General features: G+C 41.0%; 1 protein-coding gene across 1 annotated transcript in view; it reads right to left on the reverse strand.

Moving 5' to 3' along the window:
• Positions 1–15,565, reverse strand: part of LOC117819034 (whirlin-like) — a 171,686-nt gene that overhangs the window by 119,867 nt on the left and 36,254 nt on the right. The window lies entirely within an intron of this gene.

Genomic DNA, 15,565 nt, shown 5'->3' on the forward strand with positions numbered 1-15,565 from the left:
AGGTTGCATCATTTCAGCATTTGCCGCACGTTTCTTCTAATAACTTTAAGTCAAGTTGCTCTGCTTTTGTCGGCAACCGTACTACAAATAGGCCAGAAAACCTGTTCAGAGTGTTGTATTTTTATAATTAAAAATAAAGACACTCAGCGCCGGCATATCTATAATTGGATCCCAAAAGTCAGGACGATGATATATTGGATATTGATATTTGGTCTTCTCCCCCTCGTGGCTTCTCTGTAAAATGTGATTAAGAGTTGCTCATGTTCTCCGGTGTAAACAAATAGTTTTCTATCACATAGTTCTTCATTTAATCCCAATTGATTCCCTGATAACTGCACAAAACTTTGTGTCCTTTCTTCTGAAGTGTTACCCAGACAGAGTCCCTACTGTACAGAGACAGACCTTTGAAACAGAGCAGGATCCATTTTTGGAAACGAGAAACAGCTGTTACATTGCTCTCTTCGGAGCCACCAGACGGCCTCCTGACAACAACAGCCAAGGTTGTGTAAACACAAAGTGAGGGCTGTAGTGGTGTGAGGAATAAATAAGAGTTTGCTGTAAGTTTAGATTGGACTGGAGTCTAACTTTTCTCCTCAGCAGCTCATCGTATGCGGTGAAATGGGGATTTACTGCAGTGAGCACATCAGGGATTATTGCTACGAATAAAGTATTCATTGGTTTAGAGGTTGTGACTCTCATGTAACATTTACTCACCTGCTTAAGTACTGCTGATACAATTTTACGGCGCAGTGACGAAAACAGCTATTAACAGAACACCATCATGGTGCTAATTATGTGCTGCCCCATTATCAATCATTATTACAGCCTATTATCTGTCCATGGGAAACGCAAAGTGTTTACCTCAGCTCTTTCCTAGGCTTGTATCCTCCAAGTCGGACAGTTTAATTCCCATAAGTAACCCCTGACGGCACACGGTAAATAAAAACACGCCATTAAAATGTCTCTGCCCAATTACAGCCCTGATCAAATTTTAAAGAATCACGCCACTCAAAGGACTGCTAAAAAGAGCGACCCAGATTAACCAGAGGGAGCAATGGTTGTCTGCAACTAGAGCTTCACTAACAACTGCCAGAAAATGGTGCATGACAAAGAAAGTCTCCGCAGGCTGGTCCATTCACTTTATTCAGCGTTGTAACACAACAGTGAATTAGACGCTGAGGCAGAAGAGGCAGCTTTCTATTTTGAGCTCAACATTTCTGCAGGCTCAGAACCATCCAGAGCTGCAGAGAAGCAAAGATCAGCAGCGTAACCAGCAGAGACGAGTGACACTCCAAGCGTGATTTGGGCTATATATGCATCCCCACGGTGCTCGAGCCGGGATGGAGTGGGTGGAAGAGGAGCTCTCAGCTGGGCTTGCGTGGGGGCAGGATGGGTGGGTGGACGGAGGGAGAGGAAGGGAGGAGAATTGTTGCTATGATAAAGATGGTGGATGGGTTTATTTTTAAGCTTGAAGAGAGGTGATGCGCAGGACAAGAGGCCGGTGCAGACGTCAGCGCTGGTCACTCAGTCTACAGGGGCCTCTTTGAGGGCCCTTTACTCTGACTGAATCGTTACTTCCGCCTCTGACCACTGCTTTTTCTGAAGTCATCCTTACTGCATCCTGTTTATTCTCTACTCTGTCTGGAGATGAAGGTCAGCCCAAAATAGTAGAAATCATCCTGAGTGCTCCTCGTCTCTGCAGGTCAGGATGATGCTCTTTGCCTCACAATAACTCAGAAAAACAGAAAAACAGAGCTCTTTAAAGCAGCTCCTCTGACTCATGCTGCCTTCATGTAATATCAGACTTAATGGAAATAAACGCTCAGCTTTCGTTCTGGTTAATGCTGGAACTTCCTTTTCAAGTTTGACATCTCATTCGCTTCTGCGTCATGAGCTTAGGTTCCGACAGCACAAGCAGCAAAACGTCCACCTAAGAAAGTTCAAATGTATGCAGACGATATGTTTCTGTGTTTTATCAGCTTCTATCACTGACTTTGAATTAGATAGACGACTCAACTCCTCAAGTTGTTCAACAGTGAAGCCAGAGTAACCCCAAACAAGAGCTCACATCTTCCACATTTTGAGTCTGTGAGGTTGGGATCAGCTGGTGGACTCTGTTCCTCCTCCCCTCTTATAATCTGGTGCACACAGCGCTGCAGGAGCCTCATTAGGCAACAGAGCTGTCAATCATGGAGTCATGCACCAAATAATGCTTTTACATAAATCAGCATTAAAATAGCAAACTATAAAGACTGAAACTATGTGTCAGAAAATTCATTTGATGTGGTTTTTGGTTTTAATGATTGACCCATGTCCCGTCTTTTAAAGCCTGGTTTATACTTCTGCGTTGAATTGATGCCCTAGCCTAAATCATAGATCTGTGTAGCCCTTTTCCAAGGCAAAAGCCTGTGCACATAGCCTGACACGCACCTCCTCCAAAATGTAGCTATATGTCAAATTGACACAGACTGCAAGCCCTGTGATTGGTCTGCTGGATGGCATTGTATTTCCTGCATTTACAGCAACCTCTGACCTCTCCTCTATATTCTTATCTGTAATAATTTCTGTCTGAGAAACAGCAACACAAGTTGTCTCTAAAATGAACATAATATGTTCAGAATCACTGTGAAAAAGTAAACAGAAAACGTAGCGGGGCCAGAAACAGGCAACCCCAACTATCAGGGAGACCTAACTCCACCCTAGCGCTTGTTGTGTGACACTGACACATCCATACAAAGGTATTTAGAGCTAATGTCTGCAGTGACCACTGCTTCGTAGGGTCAAAACAGAAGTATAAATCAGGCTTAACATGAAGGAGGCAGGCTTTATTACTCCTACTATAGTCTGTAGGGGAAGCTCTTAAAGTTTCAGCTTCACTTTTGGAGGAGCTGTCACGTTGTCCATATTTTTGTACAGTCTAGTTTCTACTCAGCTGTAGGATAGTTTCAAAATTTACATCACACCCATACAAACACTGGTGTTAGTTTGCTTTTTTTTTGCTTCTGCAGGACTCGACCTTCATCAGAAGCTGAGTTGAAAACAAAAGTTCACTTGTCTTGCAGTGAATTAAAGTATCTCTGTCTCAGCCATGTTCAGACTGTCTTCCTTTTACACTCATTAGTTACTTTTCTCCATTCTGTATTCTTTTAATGGGTCGAGCTTCTTGGCCATTTTTACTTTTACAGTGATCAACTTTAGGAGAGGACACCCTTCAGATCTTAACAATATTCATGTGAAACTTCATATAAAGACTGATTCATGTACAGGATTTTACTAATACTGTACATCAGAATACGCTTGTTATGGTCACATCATATAGGTGCAGGGAATTTAAAAAACAGCAGAGAGGGGAAAAAAATGCAGAACACAACACCTGATTTAGACCAGTGGGTCGAAACATGATTCATTAAAATTCTTGGCATTGAGTAAGTGTTTTTTCTTTTTAATCTTTCTTGTTAATGCAAGACCTTTCCATAAATGTCATAAAGGTTCACAGCATGCCGTCTGCATCTACAGTAACTGTACGGTTCCCTCTATTGAAAGAATCTCATGGAATCACTTTGTTAATCTACAATCAACTTTGGAGTTCAAGTATAGGACTCTTGACTCTCCTTGGACTCGAGCATTGACTGTTTTGGGGCTCAAATGTATTAACTGATTAAGACTTGTTCAGTTTGTTTTCTTCTTTGTTTTTTCATCATTTATTCAGAAGCGACCAGAGGCTGCATGTGTATTTCCCTGCAGCATGTTCACGTGTCGTCTGGTTCAGATACAGTTCCTGTTGGTTTCCCAAAGAGGTGCTGCAGATCATGAGTTCTGCTTTCAGAGATTTGACAGCAAATGTAAGCAGGAGCAGAGTAACATGTGTGACATGTAATTAAAACTATCAAGGAGAAGACAGGGGCAAACTCAAACTTAAAGGATGCACCCAGAAAAGTAACATGCTAAAGTTGCATACACTGTTGATGTTACTGTTAGCAAACTGCTAACTTACAGGAAGAGTCCAAGATGTTTGGTTGGTTAAACTTCTGATTAATAGCTATTGGACTGAGGGTATATTTGAGTTTATCGGACCGTGCAGTGATCCCCCAGCAGAATCAATGAGTGCCTCTACTCATTAAAAGAGGCTCAGTGTGCATCTATGCACGACACACAGCACTGTGACTTCATTGATAATTTAAATCTGCAGACACACCGACCGGATCAGTCAGAATCTCATGATAATACATGAAACAGTTTTCTACACATTCGAAAGGTCCCACACAGTCAGTCCAAGTTCAGACAGTCAGGAGTAAGAAGTTAGACAGTGCCCAGGGCTGCTGCAGATATGATGATGCTACAGTATGTGACAGACTCTTTGAAGAGAGTACACTACCTCTGTTGATCTAAACTACTCTCAGGTTAGTTTACAATAATCATCCACTTCAGGTATACCCTAAAACTTTTGTTCTGTTAAGTTACAGTAACTTTAGTAATTGTTAACATTGTGTATGTTGTCAGTGGCGTACTCAGGTTGTATCAGGAGCATGGGCAAAAACAAAAAGGGCACCTCTTTTCAAACCCCTGGTACTCACAGTTCAGTGTTAATTTCAATGTAGTGAGGTAGAGGAAACAAAAGGGGGGTCTACAGATCCTCCCCAGAACATTTTGAGCATCTTACGGACAAATTCTACCAGATCCATGTCCGGTCTATCTCCAATCCGTCATGGCACCGGATCCGATAGGTTTCTATTCTAGTCAATGTGTTAACTTCCACTGCGTCTCTGATCCGGCACGCCAGAATGCAACAGATCAGATACAGATAAATAGGAGACTTCTATTTTTGCTTGATGCCAGAGCACAACGCATCAATCTCAACAGAGCAGATGGAGCGGGACAGGAAGTCAGGCACCAAAACAAAATGAAAACATCCGGTTAATTTTCAGAATAAAACACTCTGTGTTATCACCAGATCGTATTTCACTTAACTACAACAACAAACTGTCATGATGAGCGGAGCCAGGCCTGGAGTCAACAGGTCAGAGGTTTTCAGAGGACCAGAAAGACAACATGGATGACCACAGCAGATCAGACATGGACTGGACATGGATCTGGTGGGAGTCCTGTGTAACACTTAATTCCCTGCATGGTGGTGAATATTTTTAACCAATTGTAGTGAAAATTGAAATATGTAAAAGAAAAACAAGTTATTTACATATTTTGATATTATATTTTGCATTTTCGCACAAATGCCGCAACAAATGTGGCGTTTCTCACAATTGAGTTCACCAAAAAAACATTTAAATGGCTTTTTTTCCATGAAGTTTGATAAAAGGGCATTCATAGGGCACTTTTTCATGATATTTACTGAACAAGTCTTGCAGAGGGCACTTTCTTTTTACATTGACTTAACTGGGGGGGCGTCCAAAGGGCACTTTTGTGCATTCAATCCAATGGAGTGGAACCCTGAGGACACTTTTTAACAATTTGTTTTGTATCCAGAGGGCACGTTTGTTATGGTTTATATATCGGCGGGCATCCAGAGGGCACTTTTTCCACATTAAGTTCATCAGAAGGGCAACCAGAGAGCCTTTTTATAAGGTTTATACATTTGAGGGGCATCCAGAGGGCATGTTTTATCTACTGGAAAGGCATCTATAAGAACAACCTTTCTATGTTTTCCACTGAAAGAGTAGCAGAGAAGACATTTTGTAATGTTTTATCTACAGCGGAATCCAAGAGGGCACTTCAGCGTGGTTTCTTCGGACACGAGGGCAGCCCCCTGAATACACTGCTGTATGCCAATATAACTGCAAGCCGCTACACTTCACAGGAGAAAAAAGTGTTACTGTGTTTTGTGCACTGTCTCCTCTCTCTTTGCTATCGTGAAAGTCAGTGTGACTCATGCAGAGATGTGTCCTGTGGTGCTTTAGCTTCACATAATAAGGTGTGTGTGTGTGTGTGTGTGTTTGCGTGCCTGTATGTGTGTGTGAATGAGAAAGTGAGGAGCCAAGAATGTTCCATACAGGAGCACAGAGAAGTCTGATCACTGAGAGGAGTAACAGACGCTTTGACAGATGACAGCGCTGTACTGTCTGGCTGAAAACACATTGAGTGTCATATTTATATACAAATAAGCTCTGGTTATGTAATTGTGTATGCATACGCTTATGAATCTGTCAGGTGTGTGTTTGTGTGTGTGTATGTGTGTGTGTGTGTTTGCACCAATAGCAATAACGTTCAGATATAAACTTTAAAGTGAGATGATCTAAAGCGGTTAAGATTTGAAGAAGTTGTGTGTATTTTTCTTTACTGCTGTTTTTTTTCAGTGCGTGTGTGTGTGTGTGTGTGCCAGGTTGTGTGGATGTGTGTGTGAGTGGAGCAAGTATATAGTGACTTAAATTGACTGTCACCTCACATCTCCAGTGCAAGCAGCTTTCATTTTCATCTTCATCCATCATAGTTATTGCACCTCACTCCCCTCCTTCTCCATCCTTCTCTCACTGCACAAACACACGCAAACACACACACACATTCCTGCATCATACATTTGAATTCATAGATGCAAATATATACAGAAACAAGGACACAGGCATGTATGTGCAGGTATGAAAATAATGCATGAAACACTTTTGTAATATTCTCTATGGTTTATACTTAAACCTTGATTCTTTGGACTTGGGTTCTTCCTTCATGGACCATTTCCATAAATTATTTATTTTGATTAAGGGAGAAAAAAAGTGTCATTTCTCCATGAAGAACCAATGAACTTTCAGCACAGCCCTTAATGAGGGTCAAAGTGTGCACTACTATCATCTAAAAGCAAAATTAACCCTCTACACTGCACATTTCAAGGACATCAGGAACAGAAATTTCATCAGTCAGCTTCAATAAATAAATAAAGCTAAGACAAAAAAAATGATAAACAAGTATAATATACACAGGGAATTTTAGGAGGAAATAATTAGCTATTCAGTTTATAATTGCATTGAAACAGCTGCTCAGAGCAGAGGGTTGGAGTCTCATCAGGTTTAAATAAGAAACACAACTGGGTGTCATCAGCGTACAAATTACTCCAGGTGTTCCTAAAACTGCTGATAGTTTGTCCTCACTGGTTTGTTTGTCGATGTTAAAGCTAGGGTTGGTAGTCTCGGAAAACCAGCATGAATTTGAATGTAGCTTTTCCTCATGACTCCGTCTAACCCCTCCCCTCCTACTTCGGAACTCCTCCAAAACGACACCCCCCCGCTCACATGCACGAGCGCCGCTGATTCTCGACCATATGATCGTGACTGATTCAAAACCGGTCCTCACCAAAACATTATCATAGTGAAAGTTAAAAACACAAACAAACATGGCTGCTGTTAGTACTCACAACTATCATGTTAGCATTATCCAGTTGTACCGGTGACACGATATCAGGAGAAAAGTTCTAACACATATATAATACTGTAACAGCTCTACTGTTTGTTAAACGTGTTCAGTGTAGATGTTCTTAATTCCTACAGTGTTGACGGTCAGTGAAGGCATCAGGAGAGGTGTAGAGTGTGCAAGCGGGAGAGAGGAGAGACAAGAGGAGAAGTTCTTCATTCATTCAAACATTGATTGTTGTTTTGTTGGTTGGCGTGATCACGGCCGACAGTGACCGGTTATTAAAGATCAACGTGTTCACCAATCGGCTCGACATCACTACAGCGTCCAGACGGACGCTACAATAAATATATATTTCTGTAGGACTTACTGAACGTCATTAATTATTCTGCTTGTTGGTGAGAGCTTTTTAGACTCTGATCCGGACTACAGTCCTGAGCAAAGCACCTTATCAGGTCAGAGGGGACAGGCCCGAGGACGAGCGAGAGGGGCAGTAAACAGAGTCAGGGGAAGTAGAGGCAGGAGACGGGGACTAGGAGGAGTGCACGCCGGGGAAATGTACGCGCAGGAGGAGGGCAGAACGGCTGGACGGGATTTGATTGGTTTAAAATTTGGGGAGCCAAAACACGGTGATTGGTTAGTGTTTTCCCAGGTTTACTCCGGCTGTAGATAGCATTTTTTTTTTCACTCTTTTTTAGGAACACATCATGTAATGATTGCCATCAGGACATAAAGATCATTTTAACCAGTATGACAAAAAGTGTATCTAAATCTGATTACCAACCCCAGCTTTAAGCGTGTTTGACACTAGAAGATATAGAAAAATTCAGCGAAGTCGTGATTTACTGCTCGCCTTGAAGATTATTGTAACACTTGTGAAATTATATTAATTTTTTTATTTAAATTTAATTGTGATTTTAATTGTTAATGACTTTTTAATAATTGTTGTTTATAGGCTCTTGTTTGCTTAATATATATATATTTTTTTCTTTTTTTTGCACTGCCTACTTTGCTACTGTGACACTTGAATTTCCCCATTGTGGGACGAGTAAAGGACTATCTTATCTTTTCTTATCTTATCTTATAGGACTTAATAACAGGGCTAGAAATCCGGCTCAGGAGCTTTGTGGAAAATGAATAAACACCAACACAATTCAAGTTTAAACAGCTGTATTGAAACGTAGGGATAATTCAACAGATATTACTTCATAACTCAAGGAACAAACGTCAGTAAAAATAAATGCACAAATATAATCTTAATTTGTCAATCTGTAATCAAAATAAATAAAGTTCAAGAAAAGCTAGCTCAACAAAATTGAGTACTGTATAAAATGAATGTGGCTCAAAATAACCACCAGGGTCAATAATACACATTAGCCCACATTGATAACCTGTGTTCCCGCATACAGCAAAGATTGTACTTTTTACCTTTTATGTCGGCTCAGAGTGTTTGGTGTGAATCAACAGGCTATGTTTTTGTTATATCAGGCTGTACTGGAGAGTATTATTAGGTATGGGATGACAGCATGCTACGGTAACCTCTCTGTTCAGCTCAAAACTAAACTCTCTCGCCTGGTTCAGACTGCTATAAAGGTCATAGGGAATACTGGCAACCCTTCCCTACAGGCCATTTATGAACAGTGTGTTCTTGGGCAGGCTCAGAGAATACTTGTAGACCCGATGCACATCCTTTACTCTGAGTATGAACTTTTACTGTCTGGTAGAAGGTACAGAGTCCCCAAGTGTAAATTGAATCGTTTTAAAAACTCCTTTGTGCCGATTTCTATTAGAATTTTAAAGATTAAATACCCTGTTAGGGTTGGGACAGTGTTATAGTGATCTCTCTTTAAGATTATGCTGTGTGTTGTATGAATGTGTACTATTTATTGTATTTTTCCTTATTTATTTATGTGTTCTTGTGTCATTGTGGTGATTTTTGTAGGAGCAGGTAACGTGCAGCACTGAAGTCAAAGACAAATTTCCCTACTGGGACAATAAAGTACATCATATCGTATCGTATCGTATCGTATCGTATTTCTATCAATCCCAGTGAGAGTTGACACTAGTCTCATCATGAACTAATACCAAAAGGTATAAATTCACTATGATCATCAAGAGTTCAAAGTCTTTTTCAATAATTCATCAAGTTTTATCTATTATGAACTCTAAATTTGTTCAAACCACACCCATGGGGGAATGTCTCAGGGGTATCAGGCTTGAGGTCTGATTCAGGTGGCTGGCTCTTTGATCCAGCTCCTTTTCAAAGAAGTTCCGTGTTAGCTCGCCATCTATCCAGTCCCATTCACTCTATGTTGCTCCCACCACCTGACCATTTGTTCTGTAGCCTGCCTTTAGATCCACCGTAGCACATCACACATGGAGCAACCGCATCCCCCGCTGAATAGCAGGTCCGCGGTCAGGATGAATCAACAAACGTCCATTTGCAACTTTTCCTTCAACAACAATGTCGAGTTGCGATGTTAAGAAGCGGCGTGTCCATATGTTCTCACAAGTGTCACATTAAAACAGTAGTCATGGGTTATGACACACAGCGGATGGATCCAACCATGCAACAGCAGAGGTGCAGAGTGTAGGATTGTTTTTGCTTGGTTGGACAACAAAAACTATTCCAGGGAGACCCATTTTACCTGGGTGACATTGTCTTTCCAGATTCTCCTGTGGTGTGAGACATGTCAAGAGGGATTTCATTGCCTGATCTGGTTTCCTGGTAGTGTGTGGTGAGAAGGTGAAGGGAATTAAGGGGAAAAATCTTAATGCACTAATGTTTTATTGCACTCCTGTGAGGCACTTCTGCTCGTGTTGATTTTGGCGCCCCCTGTGACCAAAGTGATGTCTCTCATTTGTTTGTTCTGTACACGTTTAAAGCTGCTGTGAGGAACTTTTGTTTTATATCAATTCTGGCGTCCCTTGTGGACAAAGCGATACCTCTTATCTCTTGTCCTATATATGCAAAAGTAGTGTTTTCAACAAAAGCCTCATCCTGTTGTCTTCAACCGTCAACTTCATCAGGCAATGTGATTCTTTTCTATGAAAACAGTCAAATAAAGGCTGTTTCTGAAACGAGATGTCCATCATCTGGTCTGGCACCTACCCCCTCAGGGTGGTTTCAGGCATTAAAAATGACAACAGAGAAGGTGTCAGTGTTGCTGCTGATGGACTTGTTTGCTATTGAAGGTCATAAAGAGGCATCAGTATCATTTTCAGTCTGTTTCTCAGCCACTTCAAAACTCCTCACAGGGCCTTTAAGTCAGGATTTTGAAAAAAAAATCACTCATCAAAAATCTTTGTTGTGGGAAATGTTCATAAAAGCTTTGACTGACAATGACCCTCTGCCAGAGGGAAGGAAATTAGTCTCTATGTTAATAGTCTGATTTGCTTTTGTGGGTCATAAAGAGACTTGGGTATGGGTTCTAGTCTGTTTTGCAGCAGTTGAAAACTCCTCACAGGAACTTACAAATAAATAAATAAACACAACAATCAGATACACGGCTGCAATACAGGAGAAAGTGTGGTGTGGTCAAATGAATACCAATCACTCATGCATTTTCTGGCTATGTATATGAAAACAAATATTCTGGGACAAGGTTATTCAGATGCTTGAACAGATTTTACTTTACAAGCTCAAAGGACCGCTGGATTGTATGCCTGGTCCTGATTCAGGAGAAGGATATCCACTTTTTCAAAACCCTGATTACTGCAAACTTGAAAAAAGGCCATCTCAAGAAAGTAGTTGGAAATTGATCCCATAAGCCCCGAGCCCTGAGCTGTGGTTGGACGGAGCAGGAGAAGTATATCCCATAGAAAGACTGACTCATTCTGTGAGGGCTAGAAATTGGCTGAATACTGAAGAACAGTGGGTCGTGACCTCAGTTGGGCAGAAAAGACTGAATAAAGGGATGAAGGGAGAGGGTGCCCCTGTTGAATCTTTATGTGTCTGTGATTTGTTGTGGTCTGTGTTTATGTCTTTAGTTGTTAGCCATATAATAAGCAGGATAATGTATAGTGTACAGGTGGTTATGTGGAACGGAGTCTTGTGTCACCTTGTCAGGATTCAAAGTGCGCATTTACTGCACATACAGACTTTGTCTAAACTGTCCTCAGTGAAGGTTTTAAGTATGTCACTGTGAGAAAAACAACCAACACATGTACAGTCTGTAATCAGCAAAGCGATAAGAGGTTCCACTTTGACCACAGGGGGGCGCCAAAACCTGCACAAACCTGAAATCTTTGCAGGTTTTTGGGCTTTTTCAAAAGTCTGTGTGGTTGAATCAGGTACAGAGCTAATCAGGTGCATTTAGCATCAAAGGCATCAAGGTTAATTAATAAATTTGACCAACATGTGAAAGCTACTTTCCCACCCACCTACCACAGATCCATTTACGTTGATGCTCTTAACATGTAACACTTGATCACACACACACACACAGTATTTCCGCCATCAGCTCACACACACGAAGCACAAACACACAAAAATGATTTGACACACATGATGTAAAAAAGCCCCTGAACATAAACAATAGATATGCATATATAAACATACTGGCTGTCACTGGATCACACACACACTGGATGTGGTGGCTGCTGCTCTGCTTTCTGATCTACAGTAGCTACAGTACAAGTCAGGCTGCTCCTCCACATCAGGGAGCTGATTCCCATCAGCCTCTCCCACACACTGATGCCTGCTCTCTAGAATATGCGCTTAGAAACACAGAGAGCTGCGTTCAAGGACACTTGACAGCAGCAGCATGCAGCAGTGGAGTTTTGATAGGGAAAGCTGCCGAGGGAGACGAGCAGTCAGAAAGGTTTGTTCTATTAACGGGCGGTCACGTCGTGTTGGCCTTATCAAACTGACAACAAAGGATGTATTCTCCCACTGAAACACTTCCTCCTCCTCCTCCATCCGGCAGGGAGCGATCCGAGGCAGAGCTGCTGTTTTTGGACCTCGTTGGAGGCCTGATGTGTGAGCGGAGTCATTTGGTTGTGATTACGTAATGTTATTTCTCCACACACAAGTAGAATGAGGCAGTCATTGTTTAAAAATAAAATCCATCTGCAGCCAGAGTTAGACCTCCAGCACGCTAATGTAAAATATTTATACCTGCTTTATTCTACCAGCTTAAAACAAAAGGTCTTATCCTTAGAGGCTTACAATAGAGAGTATAATATTTTAAAACATACAGTGTAATATTTCCTACAACCACAATCCCAAAAAGGTTGAGACGCTGTTTAAAATGTCAATAGAGGCACATTTTGATTGTTTATAAATCATTTAAAGCCTGTTTTAAGTGAAAATAGTGCAAAGACATCATATCAAATCTTGAAACCTGAAAATGTCTCTGTTTTATGACAAATATATCCTCATTTTTAATTTGGTGCAAGCAACATGTTTCAGAGAGTTGGCAACAAAACACTGTTTAAGTTCTGTAATGCTAAAAAACACACCTGGAGGAACATCTCTTAACTAATGAGGTTCATGATCAACAGGTTCAACAGGATCAACATGACTGGGTTTAAAAAGGACACTCCAGAGAGACTGGGTCTCTCAAAAGGAAAGATGTGAAGAGGTTCACCATTCTGTTAGAGACTGTGTGAGCACATGGTTCAACAGTTTCAGAATAATGTTCCTCAGTGTAACATGACAAAGAAAAAGGCAGCACTGCATTAAAAACAGACATGGCTCTGTAGTGGAAGTCACTGCATTAAAAACAGATATGACTCTGTAGTGGAAGTCACTGCATTAAAAACAGACATGACTCTGTAGTGGAAGTCACTGCATTAAAAACAGACATGACTCTGTAGTGGAAGTCACTGCATTAAAGCAGACATGACTCTGTAGTGGAAGTCACTGCATTAAAAACAGACATGACTCTGTAGTGGAAGTCACTGCATTAAAGCAGACATGACTCTGTAGTGGAAGTCACTGCATTAAAAACAGACATGACTCTGAAGTGGAAGTCACTGCATTAAAAACAGACAAGACTCTGTAGTGGAAGTCACTGCATTGAAAACAGACATGACTCTGTAGTGAAAGTAACTGCATTAAAGCAGACATGACTCTGTAGTGGAAGTCACTGCATTAAGAGCAGACATGATTCTGGAGTGGAAGTCACTGCATTAAAGCAGACATGACTCTGTAGTGGAAGTCACTGCATTAAAGCAGACATGACTCTGTAGTGAAAGTCACTGCATTGAAAACAGACATGACTCTGTAGTGGAAGTAACTGCATTAAAGCAGACATGACTCTGTAGTGGAAGTCACTGTATTAAAAACAGACACAACTCTGAAGTGGAAGTCACTGCATTAAAAACAGACACAACTCTGTAGTTGAAGTCACTGCATTAAAAACAGACATGACTGTAGTGGAAGTCACTGCATTAAAAGCAGACATTACTCTGTAGTGGAGATCACTGCATTAAAAGCAGACATGACTCTGTAGTGGAAGTCACTGCATTAAAAACAGGCATGACTGTAGTGGAGGTCACTGCATTAAAAACAGACACAACTCTGTAGTGGAAGTCGCTGCATCAAAAACAGACATGACTCCGTAGTGGAAGTCATCGCATAAAAAACAGACATGACTCTGTAGTGGAAATCACTGCATTAAAAACAGGCATGACTGTAGTGGAGGTCACTGCATTAAAAACAGACACAACTCTGTAGTGAAAGTCACTGCATTAAAAACAGACATGACTGTAGTGGAAGTCACTGCATTAAAAACAGACATTACTCTGTAGTGGAGATCACTGCATTAAAAGCAGACATGACTCTGTAGTGGAAGTCACTGCATTAAAAACAGGCATGACTGTAGTGGAGGTCACTGCATTAAAAACAGACACAACTCTGTAGTGGAAGTCACTGCATCAAAAACAGACATGACTCCGTAGTGGAAGTCATCGCATAAAAAACAGACATGACTCTGTAGTGGAAGTCACTGCATTAAAAACAGACATGACTCTGTAGTGGAAGTCACTGCATTAAAAACAGACATGACTCTGTAGTGGAAGTCACTGCATTAAAAACAGACATGACTCTGTAGTGGAAGTAACTGTATTAAAAACAGACATGACTCTGTAGTGGAAGTCACTGCATGTAATACGGACATGGCTCTGTAGTGGTAATCACTGCATTAAAAACAGACATGACTCTGTAGTTGAAGTCACTGCATTAAAAACAGACATGACTCTGTAGTGGAGATCACTGCATTAAAAACAGACATTACTATGTAGTTGAAGTCACTGCATTAAAAACAGACATGACTGTAGTGGAGATCACTGCATTAAAAGCAGACATGACTGTAGTGGAAGTCACTGCATTTAAAACAGACATTACTCTGTAGTTGAAGTTACTGCATTAAAAGCAGACATGACTCTGTAGTGGAAGTCACTGCATTAAAAACAGACATGACTCTGTAGTGGAAGTAACTGCATTAAAAACAGACATGACTCTGTAGTGGAAGTCACTGCATGTAATACAGACATGGCTCTGTAGTGGTGATCACTGCATTAAAAACAGACATGACTCTGTAGTTGAAGTCACTGCATTAAAAACAGACATGACTCTGTAGTGGAGATCACTGCATTAAAAACAGACATTACTATGTAGTTGAAGTCACTGCATTAAAAACAGACATGACTCTGTAGTGGAGATCACTGCATTAAAAGCAGACATGACTGTAGTGGAAGTCACTGCATTTAAAACAGACATTACTCTGTAGTTGAAGTTACTGCATGGGCTCAAAATCTATTGCCTGCGTCACTGGAGACTTCTCTGGACCTGAGCCCATTTAAGATGGACTTAGGGGAAGTGGAAAACTGTCCCGTGGTCTGATGAATCAATATCTGACATTCTTCTTGGAAATCATGGACATCTCATCCTCATCTTTATAAGGTAACATAATAATAAAAATAATAAACTTTGTTTATATTGGACTTTTCTTAACAAAGTTACAAAGTGCTTCACTTCCAAAAATGCAGAAAATTACGAAGCAGATAAAAACGGGGCAGACAGGAAGAAAAAAGTTGCAAAACAGGACATTTGAAAGCCCCGGTCACCTTACGTTCTAAGGCGGGATCTTGACACAACCAGGTAGAGGGACCACCCAGCCTGTTAACAGCACACAGTTCAAAGCCAGCATCCCTGATAGTATAATGATGCATAAGTGCCCGTGGCAGGTGTTGCAACACAATGTTCAAC

This window comes from Notolabrus celidotus, chromosome 9 (genome assembly GCF_009762535.1).
Source record: "Notolabrus celidotus isolate fNotCel1 chromosome 9, fNotCel1.pri, whole genome shotgun sequence".
NCBI lineage: Eukaryota > Metazoa > Chordata > Actinopteri > Labriformes > Labridae > Notolabrus > Notolabrus celidotus.